The 11,760-nt window shown below is 50.5% G+C and overlaps 1 long non-coding RNA gene across 1 annotated transcript in view; it reads right to left on the reverse strand.

Moving 5' to 3' along the window:
• The window catches only part of LOC149873530 (uncharacterized), a 51,494-nt gene extending 43,128 nt beyond the window's left edge, over window positions 1-8,366 (reverse strand). Inside the window, exon 1 of the long non-coding RNA XR_016442242.1 lies at window positions 8,201-8,366. This is a non-coding gene — a long non-coding RNA (uncharacterized LOC149873530). The remainder of the gene's footprint in view (window positions 1-8,200) is intronic.
• Window positions 8,367-11,760: the final 3,394 nt, after the last annotated feature.

The raw sequence follows: 11,760 nt of genomic DNA on the forward strand, positions 1-11,760 counted from the left end.
CACCGACAAGTGCAAAGTGATGCACCTGGGGAGGAACAACCAGCACCATACCTACAGGTTAGGGAACTCCCTTGTTGGCAGTGCAGAGGAAGAAAAAGATCTTGGAGTCATCACTGATGCCAAGATGAACATGGGCCGGCAGTGTGGGGATGCAGTCAGGAAGGCCAACCGCACCTTGTCATGCATCCACAGATGCATCTCAAGCAGGTCCAAGGAGGTGATCCTCCCCCTCTATGCGGCACTGGTCAGGCCGCAGTTGGAGTACTGTGTCCAATTCTGGGTGCTGCACTTCAGGAGGGATGTGGACAACATGGAGAAGGTCCAGAGGAGGGCCACTCGCATGATCAGGGGGCAGCAGGGCAGGCCCTACGAGGAGAGGCTATGGGACCTGGACCTGTTCAGCCTCCACAAGAGAAGGCCGAGGGGGGATCTAGTGGCCTGTTACAAACTAGTCAGAGGGGACCAGCAGGCACTGGGGGAATCCCTGTTCCCCCGAGCACTGCCAGGAGTGACCAGGACCCAAGCTGGCAGAGAGTAAATTCAAACTAGATATCAGGAGGCGCTACTTCACAGTCAGGGCGGCTAGGATCTGGAACCAACTTCCAAGCGAAGTGGTGCTGGCTCCTACCCTGGGGGTTTTTAAGACAAGGCTTGACAATCACCTTGCTGGAGTCGTTTGACCCCAGTACTCTTTCCTGCCGTGGCAGGGGGTCGGACTTGATCTGCTCAGGTCCCTTCTGACCCTAGAAACTATGAAACACTGGCAGTGGCCAGCGGGGGTTGCGGACTGCTGCAAACGCTGCCAGCGGTGCCAGCAGCACCTTTCTGTAGGGGGTGCACCGCCACGCTCAGGGGGTGCACATGCAGCCGCATGCACCCCCTACACGTTGCCCCTGTAATGAAATTGTGGTACAGAGCTGCTGAACATCTGTGGGGGAGAGGACTCTTTCCCAGACTCCTTCCCTAATTGGCTGAGTGGGGCATGGGGCTGGGAAAGAGCTGCAAGGGAGGGGCAGGTCCCAGCCAGCTTTGAGCTGTGTACCACGACTACCAGAGCTACTACTAGACTGGGACAGTTTCCAGCCAGCCCCAGGATGGGCAGAGCACTCTCTATGCAGCCTGGAACTGGCTGGGACCTGCCCTAGAAGCAGAACAGTTCCCAGCCAGCCCCAGGCTGCATGGAGTACTCTTTATGTAGCTGAGAGCTGGCTCAGACCTGCTCTGGACTGGGACAGTTTTCAGACAGCCCCAGGCTGCACAGGGAAGACTTGCTGGGCACAGGGCTTGTCCCCATGGGCACAGGGTGGAAAAGCTCAACAGCAGCAGCTGTCTCCTGGCCCATGATCATCAAGACCCATATACTCCCTGCCTCAATCCAGAATATGCCTCACTGCTAAAATGGTACAAGTCGTCTGGTGACCCAGATGTGACTGATCACTTGATCAAAACATTGGAAGCAACTCGCTGAGCTAAATGGGAGGAAATGACTCAGAAGCTGGACTTCACCCCTTACACCTAGAAGTGTTGGAGTCTACTTCATTGTCTTGGAGCAACTCATCAGCTACCAACACTGAGTCACCTTTCCATGGCACCCAACCAATTAGCCAGCCACCTACTTCACATAGCAAGAGCACTGCTGAAAAAGGGAGTGAAAAGCCGCCTTCAAAAAGAATGGAAAACTTTCCACCAGATGCACTGGACCAGGACCTGTCCAGAACTCTTCACAGTTCTTGAACTTAACAAGTTTTTGGACAGCATCAAGTCTGACACTGCCCCAGCCATCTCCCCTGAGTTCCTGAAGCAATAGATGGTTCAAGGTGCATATGGATAAGAAGACAAGTATTTGGAGAAGGCAGACTAGTGGACTACCTCGGGGATCTGTGCTTGCTCCGACCTTATACAACCTTTACACCAATGACCTTCCACCAACTTAGTCACAGAAATTCATCTACACTGATGACACCTGTTGCAGATTCCAAGCCCAGACTTTCTCTGCACATACTCTGAACAGTGATGTCATAAAGCTGACTGACTATTGCAAGACTTGGCACCTCCAGCCAACTGTCAGTAAGACAATATCAAGCATTTTCCACCTACATAATGCCAGTGCTGCCTGGGAGCTGAACACCTACCTGGATGGTCAGAGTCTGAGACATGAAGCACAACCTGTCTACGTGGGAATAATGCGAGCCTGGACACTGAGCACTTGTACCAAGAACACTTGAAAAAGACAGCAGTGAAAGTTAAGACATGCAACAATCTCCTTAACAAGCTGGCTGGGTGATTGTGGGGTGCAAGAGCCTCAGCCCTTAGGATGTCAGCCCTTTCCATCTCGTATTCTGTGGTAGAGTACTGCACAACAGTCTGGATCTGATCATCACACAGGACCTCCATCTAACCCAGGAGGTGCACAGCCCCACCAGGGGGGACGCCTTGTTGGACCTAGTGCTGGCGACGGGTGATGACCTGGTGAGGGGGCTGCGAGTGCTTGACCACCTGGGCGACAGCGATCATTGCCTGCTGGAATTCACCATCCAGCACAAGGTGGCAAAGGCATGCAGTAAGGCAGCGGCCCTAGATTTTAGGAGGGCAGACTTCAACGAGCTAAGGAGGATAGTTGGAGAAACGCTGAGGTCCCAGGGGGGAGGGGAGCCAGGTGTTCAAGGACAGTGGTCGCTCCTTAAGGAGACGATCCTCCAAGCCCAAAGGAAGATAATCCCAACGAGGATCAAAGGGAGCAGGAGAGCACGCAAGCCTCTGTGGCTCACCAAAAGAATCCAGGAATGTCTCCTTGCTAAAAAGGAGGCTTATACCCAGTGGAAAGAAGGGGTCATCACCAGGGAGGGCTATTCTGTAGTTGCTCGGGGATGTAGGGGGGCAGTTAGGAAGGCCAAGGCAGAGATGGAACTGGGACTAGCTTCCCAGATTAAGGACAATAAGAAGTCTTTTTTTAAATACATAGGGGTAAAAAGGTCCCGGGTAACGTGGGGCCCTTGCAGGACGACATGGGTAACTTGGTCGTCACACCAGACGGCAAAGCTAACATGTTTAACGATTTCTTTGCCTCCATCTTCCTAAGTAGGGACCAGAACAGCCACCCCCCTGCTGGGCCCCCCTCAGGCCCCGGAGGAGGCACACCTGGGCCACGGGTTAGCAAGGATTTAGTTAGGGAGCTTCTGGAGGGGTTGGATGTATTCGAGTCAGCCGGCCCGGATGATCTCGACCCTAGAGTTCTAAAGGAACTGGCCAAGGTCATTGCAAGTCCCCTGGCACAAATTTATGAGCACTCGTGGTGCTCTGGTGAGGTGCCGGAGGACTGGAAGAGGACCAACGTGGTCCCCATCTTCAAAAAAGGCAGGAAGGAAGACCGGGGAAACTATAGGCCAGTTAGTCTCACCTCGATCCTAGGCAAGCTGTTCAAGAAAATTATTCTGGCACACATCCAGGAGGGGCCAGCAGGGGACTGCATGCTTAGGGGCAACCAACATGAGTTCATCAGTGGCAGGTCCTGTCAGACCAACCTGGTGGCCTTTTACGATCACATCACCAGATCATTAGATGCAGGGGTAGCAGTGGATATAGTCTTCCTGGACTTCCAGAAGGCTTTTGACACTGTCTCTCACCCTGTTCTCATTAAGAAACTGGGGGGGTGGTGTAGACACCCACACAGTCAAATGGGTCGCCAACTGGCTGGAGGGCCGCACACAGAGGGTGGTAGTGGATGGGTCCTTCTCAACCTGGAAGGATGTGGGAGTGGGGTTCCGCAGGCCTCGGTCCTCGGGCCCGCACTGTTCAACATCTTCATCAGTAATTTGGATGAGGGGGTAAAAAGCACCCTGTTCAAATTTGCTGATGATACTAAGATGTGGGGGGACGTGGGTACATTGGAAGGATGCAACAGGCTACAATCAGACCTAGACAGGTTACAAGGGTGGGCGGACGAGAATAGGATGGGTTTCAACACAGACAAGTGCAAGGTGATGCACCTCGGGAGGAACAACCGGCACCATACCTACAGGTTGTGGAACTCCCCTCTTATCAGCACGGAGGCGGAAAGGGATCCGGGGGTCATCATTGACTCCAAGATGAACATGGGCTGGCAGTGCGGAAAGGCAGTAAGGAAGGCCAACTGCACCTTGGCATGCATCCAGAGATGCATCTCGAGCAGGTCCAAGGAGGTGATCCTCCCCCTCTATGCAGCACTGGTCAGGCTGCAGCTGGAGTATTGCATCCAATTCTGGGCACTGCACTTCAAGAAGGATGTCGATAGCATGGAGAGGGTCCAGAGGCGGGCCACTCGTATGATCAGGGGACAACAGGGCAGGCCCTATGAGGACAGGCTGCGGGACCTGAACCTGTTCAGCCTCCAAAAGAGAAGGCTGAGGGGGGATCTTGTGGCCTGTTATAAACTAGTCAGGGGGGATCAGCAGGCATTGAGGGAGTCCCTGTTCCACCGAGCACCGCCAGGAGTGACCAGGAATAACGGTCACAAGCTGGCAGAGGGTAGGTTTGGTTAGATATCAGGAGGCGCTACTTCACAGTCAGGGTGACTAGGGTCTGGAACCAGCTTCCAAGAGAAGTGGTGCTGGCTCCTACCCTGGGGGTGTCTGAGAGGAGGTTAGATGAACATCTTGCTGGGGTCATTTGACCCCAGTATTCTTTCCTGCCATGGCAGGGGGTCGGACTAGATGATCTGCTCAGGTCCCTTCCGACCCTAGAAACTATGAAACACCAAACTTGTTGATGTGCAGCTACATTCAATTATGTGCATTATCTTGGGAACTCTTCAATCAACCCCTCTACCACGGCTCCCAGTCCTGAGCAACATTGTTCCCCCTCATACCAAATGGGAAGTTGCAACTAGAAACCTACTGGAAAAGATCTATGCCAATCCAAGCCTGCTGCTGGAGAATGATCTCTTAAGTCAGCCTGCTGCATGTCTACCATCATGACATCCACCGTGGTTCAAACTGCCATACCAGGACCGCAAGGTGGAGACCCTCTGGTATGAAGAATGGAGGTCGACATTACCACCAAACAGCCCTAGCAGTGTCTCTGAAGATGGATGAGTTGGTGTGACCAAAAACTGTTTTTTTTCTTTTTGCATTTTTGGGGCAGCCAAAACCATTGCAGCCCCAGCACAAAAGCCAGCTCTCCTGCAGGCTTGTGTAGTATGTTTGGGGCTGAGCATGAGGGTGGCCAGTAAAAGAAGGTAGTTTTTGGCTGCCTGTGGTCTCTTCTTCCTGAGCACCAAGCCACTCACAGGGTGCTTTTTTTTGTTCTTCTTTTTTTTTTGGTGCCCCAAGGGAATTGCAGACAGGAAAGGTGTGGCAGCAGTTTGGCTACCCAGGCATTACATAGCAGCTTTTTAGCTTCTGTTCCAAGGCTCAGAGGGCTCCATGATAAGGTAACAGTCCAAAGGTTGTAAATTCAAGACTAGGTGGAGCATCATTCCCTCTAAGCTGTGCGGCGCACGTGGCCGCGCAGGCATGCCTGGCAGCGTGGCATGAGTGTGCCTGCACGGCCATGCAGCTTAGAGGAAATGATGAGATGGAGGCTGCTGACCCGTGAGCAGCCTTTGAGGGGCACATCACTTTTTTCTTTTTGCTGGCCAACACATGCCAAGTGAAAATGGGCTACAGAGCTCACCTGAACACTGCCAAAAGTCCAGGGGGACAAAAAAGCAGGGCTTTTTTTTCTTTGCTGGGGTGGGATGTCCGGGGTGTGGTGGAGAGCTGCTGTGGTAGTGGTTTGGCATGGCATGCTGAAACTATTTTGGGTTTCTGCCAAGGGCTCAGGGTGGAAAATTCAGGGTAATGAGCAGTAAACAGGATTATTTCATTTTACATTACAACTGTAACTGTAAATAATAAAGATCAAGCTTTTATGGAACGGGGGGAAAAGGATGCCTAAAATAGCCATATACTAGCCACGTATTGATTGGTACATGGTATTTTCATGCAGGACTCCTGGTTTCCTTACCTAACTTGTACTGACTAACTTGGAGGTATGCAGCATGCAACTTAACTCTCTACCTTAGAGTCTTGTTATATGTTGTACTTTGAGCTGCTCAGATGTTGATTGATGTTAGTGCTAGATTGAGTCTTGAGTAGCTGCACATTAAGACTGTTCTCTTCTCTGATTGTCCCCCACCTGCACAGTTTGATTTGCCACTAGAGGGCCATTAAGCAGAGGCCTGACTAGGAGGTACAGTTGTGAGTTGGCGCTACAAGGCTGTTGAGCCAGGACAGGTGTCTATCCCTGCTCTAGGGGGAGAGAAATGTGTGGGAGCGGGAAGGGGCGGGGGGTGTGCAGGAACATGAAGCTGGGAATCAGAGAGTTAATGGGATGGGAACAGGTAATGAAATGGGAGTGTGGTGAAATGGAAAGAAATGGGAGTGTGGTGAAATGAAGGAAGTCAGCCATTGAAGGATAAAATAAAAAGAACTTAAAAATAGATTTAAAAGAAATAATGAGGAAGTAAATTAAAGAATGTCCCATGGTTTAATAAACGGGGATTTGGGATTGGGTGTGTGGGGTGCTGGTCATGCTTCCAAGGGTGGCTTGCAGGTGGGCATTGTAAGAGAAAGCAGTTTTGGGGGAGCTACTGCCGCTGCCCCAGAAGGAAGCCCCAGCTCATGGGGACCTGATCTTCCCCCCTACCTTGTTCTCTCCACCCTGTCCCTGTCCATGCCCTGCAACCAGGCTTGCTGGTATGTGCTCTGCAGCCTGTTAGCACAGGGTTGCACCCCTGGAGATGGGAAAGTCACACCCCTGGCAGCGGGAGGGGGAAGTTGGCTTGGTGTCAGCACTGCCCCTTCAGAGGGGTAAAAAATTTGTCCACAGAGAACAGGAAGTATGGGGAAGGAGACACTACATCCTGAGATGCTGGAGGACTGCAATTTGGGCAGCTATAGGGAGTTGCCACACATTAATGAAACATGAGCTAGGTAACGCAGATCAGAGATTAACCTGCCATGGAGTGGTGTAACTTTAAGCCACCTAAAATGTGTTTAAAACTAGTTTCAAGTGCTAATGTGTGGTCAATTCAGGGGTAAGAGCTCCACAAGGCGCCTAAAAGTAATGCATAACATGGCCTTTGGTCTCCCCATCCACAGAACACAAAAGCATGTTCAGATGCTTTTTTAAAGATATTTTGGTCTCCTTTTATGACAAATGCTACATTAATTTAACTTACTTATTATAGTCATTTCTTTGGTACCCATCAAATTTATTTGATAGCCTCAGAGTTTTATTAAAGACATCAGAATTACTCATAAATTTAAATTACCTAGTGTAAATCATTATCACTATTACTATTATTTTATTAATTGTTTGCCTAACTGCCTCTGGTGCACACAATTACCCAGTTGATCTATGTAAATGGCATTTACAAATAAAGATGCAAGGTGTTGAAAGGTGGTCTATGTACATGCGCATATACATTCCTTTGAAAATGAAATTCTTGCAGTATGTTTTTTGAGTGTTAGTGCACACTACATGTCCAACATAAAGTTACATAACTTCACTCACTGAGAAGGCAGCTGCTTGTATTGTGGAGAAGTCATCATGCCATTTAAGTGGTGGGACAGAAATATTTATGCTTGTGGAAATTGTGTGCGAGAAAAGGGCACCACATTTCCTCTTGCTTCGTTTGTCATGCAGCAAAAAAACAAATTCACAAGGAGGAATAAGTCTGGGGACTTGATCCAATAAAGGACTCAGACTACTCAAGTTTTGCCTAAATCCAAAATTGCAATCCAGGAGGCCCTGGGTGAGCGGTCACCTCTGAGTGGTGGTTCACACAGGTTCTTATACAGTAGGATGGTAATAGGGTACTCCTGCCAGACAGAAGCATCCTAGGCTCCAGTCCCTCTTCCTGCATCATATTCTATTAATATAGAACACAAGCAGTTCCTGGCACAGGGACCAGAGCCCAGAGCTTTCTCCTGCATTCGTGCCCAGATCTCTAGGCTGCCTGGTTATACTCCCTCTCTCTTACCCAATGAATCTTGCATTCTTTTATACACAACACCCACGGCTTTAGAGGTACAGGAAAATCCATTGCCTTCCTGGTGGCGATGGGAGGTGGGAGATGCAGGTTTAAACCCTCTTCATAAGTAGCAGAGGGAAGTAAACCCCTCTTTCCGGCCAAGTGCCCCAACCAATTAGGCTGTCACAAAAAGCAGGTGTCACCAACCTGCTCTTCCTTCTCCAACAGCCACTTTTCAAGAAGAAATGAAGTGATCCTTTCCATTCCTTCAGAGAATTGTTGATAGGTGCTGCTATCACATGTCTGAGCTGTGGATCCTGTGTGGAAAGAAGTGCCTTTTTGCCGCTCTGATTCAGGTACCTGAGTGAGCAGAAGGGGCCACATTTCAGATGAAGCTCTGGTTTCGGCATTTCCTATTGGCTAGCTGGCTGTAGGCAGCTCCCCATCCAGCAGCTGCCTGTTTCAGATCTCCCTGTCCCCCCCCAGCCTTTCCCATGCATCACAGAGAAGGCCTTGGTACCTAATGCTGGGTTCCAGATTCCACCCCAGGGCTAGGTACCCATAGGCATGCATTGCAGGGTATGACTTATAGGTTCCTTGGCCCTTAACTAGATACAGCCCCTAGATACTGGAAGCAAGCCCAGTATTGTTGGAAAGGAAAAACTTTCTTATGGGGAGGGTGGTAAAGCACCCAGGGAGATGGTGGAATCTCCATCCTTGGAGGTTTTTAAGACTCAGCTAGACAAAGCCTTGGCTGGGATGAGACAGGTGGGGACGGTCCTGCTTTGAGCAGGGGGTTGAACTAGATGACCTCCTGAGGTCCCTTCCAACCCCCATTTTCTATGACTCTTTGATTCTATTTTACATACTTACCCCAAGAAATCAACAAGCACCTTTCAGTTAAGCCAATGTTTGCTTGTTTTTGAACCCTAGTGGAAAGACCAACAAAAAAACAGAAGCAATAAAGTCCAAAAGCATTTGCAACACTGGAATATAAATGGGGACTTGGATCAGAATAGTAATATATTTTATAAGCAGAGGCAAGCTAGTACCATATGGAGTCCTATTCTTCCCCAGAGTTTAGTGAGAACAACTAAACACCATTTTAGCAGCCTAGAAAGCAGTGCAATCCCTCAAAATTAAGGAAGGAGGGATGAGAGATCAACCATTATGAAAACCATGATTGGAAAAGCAAAGATAACAACAGATAAGAAATGAACAAATCACAGGGCATGTCTAGTAAATAAATGTAACGACAATGGAATTACTGTCAAATCAAATTATACAAATTACAGATCGTAAACAGCAGCTCCAAAGCAGCCTGACTGATTACTCAAAACAGAATGAGAAACAAGACAGGGCGATCTGCCGCATACTAAGCATTTCCTCGCCAAACAAATGCACCTCATCAACCTCCTGCAGCCAGCTCAAGCCATAGTTATGGGCTGTACTCTCACATGGGAGTCGCCAGCCGGTCAAGAAGAGCCAGAGCAAGAAGCCAAGAGGAGTACTGAGAAAGCCATAAAGACAGCTCATCATGAGCTGGCAGTAAAAGGTGTTACTTTAAGTTCATGTCCACACATAAAAGCTGCAGAACCTACTTGTATGAAAACAGTTATAGCAATTAAAAAATTCTCACTCCTATGACTTCTCACCACACGGGAAGGGAATAACCAACCAATATAGTGCATCTTTATACCTCGCTATCACCTATATTGCATAACAGTTTTGGTAGGGGGAAAAAATCCCCTAAAAACATAATTACACCAGTACAAAACTTGTGTTTATCTGGGCCTAAGAGGGGGTGTCAGGACTTCAATCAAGTCCAGAATGTCAGTCTCTATAAAAGCATTTCAGGTTAAGAAGGAAACTGTCTGAAGTTTAAGGCAGTTTCAGCTCCTCCCGCCCTCCCGCCTTTAGAATGAACCCCTTTAAGGTGTGAAAAGTTAAGTGCTGTCTTTTAAGGTGCACATAACAAGGGACCCATAAGCCCCCCCTGAGCCCACATCCCTCATGTCCACACAGAGCTATTGTTGAAGAACAGACACAAAAGTAAAATGCTATTAGCTCCTAGCCATGGAGCCATTCCCAGGGGACAGGACAGACACACTGCCACTGGATATGATCTGAAAGATGCATCATAATCCGACCAAGGCAGAGACCACCCTGCAGCCCCTATGTCTGCCCCACCCTTCACACTGGCCTGCCTCCCAAGCCGTGCCACCTGACACCCCACCTCAGTGGTTCTCAACCTTTTTAGACCCAATATCCCCCTCTGTAACTTTTCTGAATTTAGCAGCACTTTCTGCAAATGTGGGCAGAGGAGGTCCCTTCTTTTTCATGTGCAAAAGGGACATGCCTTCTCCTGCCTATGCCTCAATGCAGAAGGTACCCCTCACCTACAGGAAAACGCAGGGGCAGGAGTGGCACACTGTCCTGTCCACTGGGTTCACATTGCCAGTGTGGGCTCTCATACAGGCCACCAGTAGCAGCCTCTTGGCAGCCCCTCCCATCAGGTCCGGCTGCAGTGGGGCATCCCCTCCCATCACAGCTGCTTCCCAGTCTGGCCTTGCACAGCATCTCTCACAAGAGTGGTGCAGTGGGCAGGCCAGCACTCTTAAAAGGATCTCATGGCCCCCCTAGTTGAAGAATTGCTGCCCTGCCTTTTCTACAGCTGCAGGGAGGCCCAGACATGCCACACGGGGTGTGGGATGGCAATGGTTTCCCACGCTGCTGCCTGAGAGTCAGCACCAGGGTACAGCATGAGGGAAATCTCCCTGCTGGAAGGATTCCCCCCATTCCCGTAGGGCTGCTCAACACCCCCTGCAGCCACTGACCTGGTATAAAACTCCCCAAAGTCAAGTTGCTGCCACAGTATCCCTGCAGCTACGTGTGCCATGAAGCCTCCCCGCCACCTTGCCCTGGATCCTCTGCCTCAGAACTCACCAGTCCTTGCCCGTCTACTACAGCACCAGCTGCTGCCCTGACTGGTCCACTTGTCTTTCCTTGTACCTTCTCCAAAATAAGTCCCTTCCCTCTGGAGCCCTGTTTGCTCCCCTTTCCACTCCTTCCCCACTTCCCCTATGCAACAGGGAAGGAGGGGAGCGAGCATGGCGGGCTTTAAACAGGTTTTCCCTGCTCTCACCCACCCAGGCTTGGGCTAGGCCAGGCTATGAGGGGAAAAAGCGTGTTAACTTTCTCTGCCTCCACCACCTCGGCACGCTGATACTATTGTAACAGCGTTAAAACTTGACCCACCTGAAGAAATAGGAAGGGGTGCCCTGCGGAGGAAGAGTGAGAAGAGACAGAGTTTGTCCCAGCAGGGCCACCATTTGTCCCGAGGGCGAGTGAAGCTCTTTCGGAGGCAGCCCTCTTGGAAGTGGGAAGGGTGATGTAACCCCAGCAGGGTTTGAATGAGCGACATTGGCAAAAGCCCGGGAAGAATCCTGGCCGGGGATTGGCTGAGAGGCTTGGTTAGAAGAGGGGAGCAGTTTTCCTGGGGGGGACAACAGAGAGAGCGAGGGGGTGAGATAAAGGCTGGAGACCAAGGAAAGGATGTTCCCACGGCTGCCCCTCCAAGAGCCCCTGGCAGAGCCCTGCAGAAGGAGCAGAGCAGGGCAGGGAAGCGTGCTGCAGTGTGTCCTTCTCCCTTCCTTCCCCGGCGAGGCCTACCGGCAGGACAAAAGAAGAGCTGCCTGTGAGGAGACTCCCAGCCTGGGAAGACCCTCCTGCAAGCCCCTGTGTGGCTGGGTGAGCACAGGAGGGGC

The sequence above is a fragment of the Crocodylus siamensis genome, chromosome 1 (genome assembly GCF_052110815.1).
Source record: "Crocodylus siamensis isolate JL-2025a chromosome 1, ASM5211081v1, whole genome shotgun sequence".
Classification (NCBI taxonomy): Eukaryota; Metazoa; Chordata; order Crocodylia; family Crocodylidae; genus Crocodylus; species Crocodylus siamensis.